Raw genomic sequence first — 3,262 nt, forward strand, 5'->3', positions numbered from 1 at the left:
TTTCGGACTCAGGTCCCTGAAATCCCCACAGGGGATCTGACGGCCACTGCATGGTCCTACTTGCAGGCACAGCCTATGAAGCAGTCATCTTTTGCTTTGGCTGAAGGAGAATCAAAATCCTGAGAGAAACCACTCTCTTCTTGACACAAAGCAGCCACTGTGCACTTGCCTACATACATACAGCAGCGGGCAAGCAGAGGGCCCACTGGCTTGGATTAAGGCACTTGTAACAGACTCAATGTACATCTCGTCCCCAGCCCTGGGGGGAACATCCCCACTTCCCTTCCCCTCAGGTCCCATATGCCCTGTCTCTTTCCCACCCTGGGCAATGAAGGGGACAGGAGCAGGCCTTGAGGAAATGGTTTGGTTGGAGCACAGGGTTGGAAGGAGACAAACAGGGAGGGAGCTGGAACTTGGCAAAGGAGAAGCGAGAAGGACAGGAGAGCAAGAGCATCAGCAGGTAGGCAAGATCCTGGCGGCGTCACGGGAGGCCAAGGGCAGTGATGCTCGCTGAGAACAGATGCACAAGCTAAAGGCTGGGGGGTCAGGGGGAGCTGCCCTCCAAGCTGCCCTGGCTGAGATAGACAGAGAAAGGTAAGAGAACCAACCCCAGACAGGAGACCAGCAGGGGGGATGGTCTTCCTTACTCTCAGCTCTTGCTCTCCTTACTCTCAGCTAGGGGGTCGGTACAGAGATAGAAGTTCTGATGGTTCAGAGATAGGGCTAGAGAGGGGCAGGGGGCTGGAAGGAGGGCCAGCAACCCAGAAGCAGCTCAACTCTTTGGTACAAAGGTGGCGGTGGCGTTGTCAGGTGTCCTCATTCCTCCTCCATGCTCTGAGTCCCTCCCCTTGGCTGCTCGGCTCTGTCTCCAGCGCATCTCCTCCACCTGGCGCTCCAGTGCCCGAACCTTGGCCTCCAGTTGGGCCCCCGAGGCCCGGCTGCCAGTGAGCCGGCTCAGCAAAGCGTAGAGGGTGAGTAAGGCCAGGAGGAGCAAGGCCCGGGTGGAAGGGTCTGACACCGACCTCACCAAGGCCACAAAGCCAACCAGGAAGACGACAAGCTTTAGGCCCCAACAGGATCCGCCCCGGCAAGGCCAAGACCAAGCCGAGGAGCAGGGACAGAAGCCAGTAGATCACCAAGGCCCCTGCTCCCCACAGCAGGAAGGTCTGGACCTGACTGGGGCTGAGCTTCAGGGCCAGGGTGAGGTGATCTCCATCCAGCCCCAAGGAATTCAGCAGCTGTGCAGTGATCCGGGACAGAGTGAAGGTGGCCACAGAGATGAATGAGGAGATGGCCCACATCGCCTGAGACATGGTCTCAGAAACCACGTGCATGGTCTCTGGCCCAATGCAGGCATCCAGTGTTCCCTGCACAGACTGACCTATCTGGCTCAAGAGATCAACTGGCACCTCCCTCTTCTGCTGGCCTGGTGGCACAAAGTCTCGAGGGGAATCGGACGATGCTGAGTGGACGAGGACAAGGGCCACTAGGACCATCAGGATGACTTTGAACAGATGCTTGCCCGATGGCCAAGTGCTGCTTGAACCTGCCATGACTGGGTCCGAGACAGGGTGTCAGTGGCATGCGCTATTTCGAACGGCAGGTCTCTTGCCAAGCCCTTGCTGGGTGGTGTCTCTGGCAAGAGACCTTGCACGGCCCATGTATTCGGGGTACCCCAAAGGGCTCTCAGCGAGGCCGCAGGAGGCTGGGCCATGGGGTGGGGGCGAGTTGTTCAGAGCTGGCCTTGTCCCCCAGCCTGACCGCCGCTGTGCCTCGGTGGGACTTCCCAGCAGTGCTTGGAATCCTCTCGTTGCCTTCATTTTTGATTATCACTCTTCTATTAGCACCTTCTAGTTCAAAAACGTCCAGTTGTCATTTGCCTCTTAAAATTTTTTTAAGAGTAAATTTTCTCTTAAAAAAAGTCACATGCTTCCCACAAGTAGTGAGACAATGCCAATATGTATAAAGTACTAAGTTTCTCCAAACCCAATTTAAATTGTAATAGCCTGCTGCACGTCCTTCCATCTTTCATGATCATTCAACACATTTGTAGGTTTTTTCACAAAAATGGGTTCTCATTACTTTAACTTTTTGTTTTTGCTGAAATACATCATAGACATGCCACAGGTTAAGAGCTAGAGATCTCATTTTTTAACAGCTCTATAATACTATAGAGTACAGTTGTTCTTTAACTCATTCAACAATTCCCTTTTGATGGACTATCATCATTTCCATTTCTTCTGCTACCACGGGCCATGCTGCAACAAACTTCTTGTACTGATGATGTCCTTATATCTCAGTGCTTTTAGTTCTTTGAGAGAGTCTTTGACGTAGACTGCTGGGTTAAAAGATGCATTTAAAAACTTAAGATATAGCCAGATTACCTTCTAAAATGATTGGTACAACCCACATAACCACCAATATACAAAAGTTCATTTACCCATATTCTTGTCAGCACTGGAGGTCACTGCTTTTTTTAATTTTGCCATCTGACAGGTGACTATTTTGTTGGTTTGATTTACATCTCACTGACCATGTGTATACTCGATCCTCTTTCACATGCTTAATGAAATGCAGAACATTATAATGGTTCAAAGCACAGACTCTGGAGTTACACCAGCTGAGTTTAAGTCATAGTTCAAGATGTGTGATCACTGATTATATGACTTAGGCAAGTTACTTTATTTCTCTGAAACTGTTTCCTTTGCTGTAAATGAGGGTTAGTACACCTTTCTCATAGGGTAAATTGTGAGGATTAAATGAGATAATACTTATAAGTGCCTGAAACAATGTCTAGCACTTACCAAACAAATAAATGATTACTGGCTAATACTACTGCTCTTTTATATTTCTTCTGAGTTACCTATTATGTGTTCTCTATTAGGATGATTGTTTTGTAGTGACTGATTTGTAGGAACTCTTTGTATATTAGGGACCTTAATCCTCAATCTATCACTTACGTTAGAAATAATTTCCCCAGTCTATCATGTATCTTTTATGAAACCAAGACTTGTTTTCCCAAAACTTGTTTATATAGTCAAATATAAGTATAATTTCCTTTAGGGCTTGTAGGTTTCCTGTTTTGCTTATGATCTCTCATCATGATTATAAAAACAGTCTTCTACAAATTCTCCCAATATTTCATTTTAACATTTAAATTTGTAGTTCTTCTGGTATTTGTGTGTGTATATTGTGAAGTAAGAGATTTGGTTGCTCTCTGGGCACCTTACTGTAGCTTCATTTTATATAGTAGCTACGCATA

At 47.7% G+C, this 3,262-nt stretch overlaps 1 pseudogene; it reads right to left on the bottom strand.

Annotated features, from left to right (window-relative positions):
* Window positions 1-772: 772 nt before the first annotated feature.
* Window positions 773-1,584, bottom strand: LOC118640373 (annotated as a pseudogene).
* Window positions 1,585-3,262: the final 1,678 nt, after the last annotated feature.

Source organism: Molossus molossus, unplaced genomic scaffold, assembly GCF_014108415.1.
Source record: "Molossus molossus isolate mMolMol1 unplaced genomic scaffold, mMolMol1.p scaffold_m16_p_22, whole genome shotgun sequence".
Classification (NCBI taxonomy): Eukaryota; Metazoa; Chordata; class Mammalia; order Chiroptera; family Molossidae; genus Molossus; species Molossus molossus.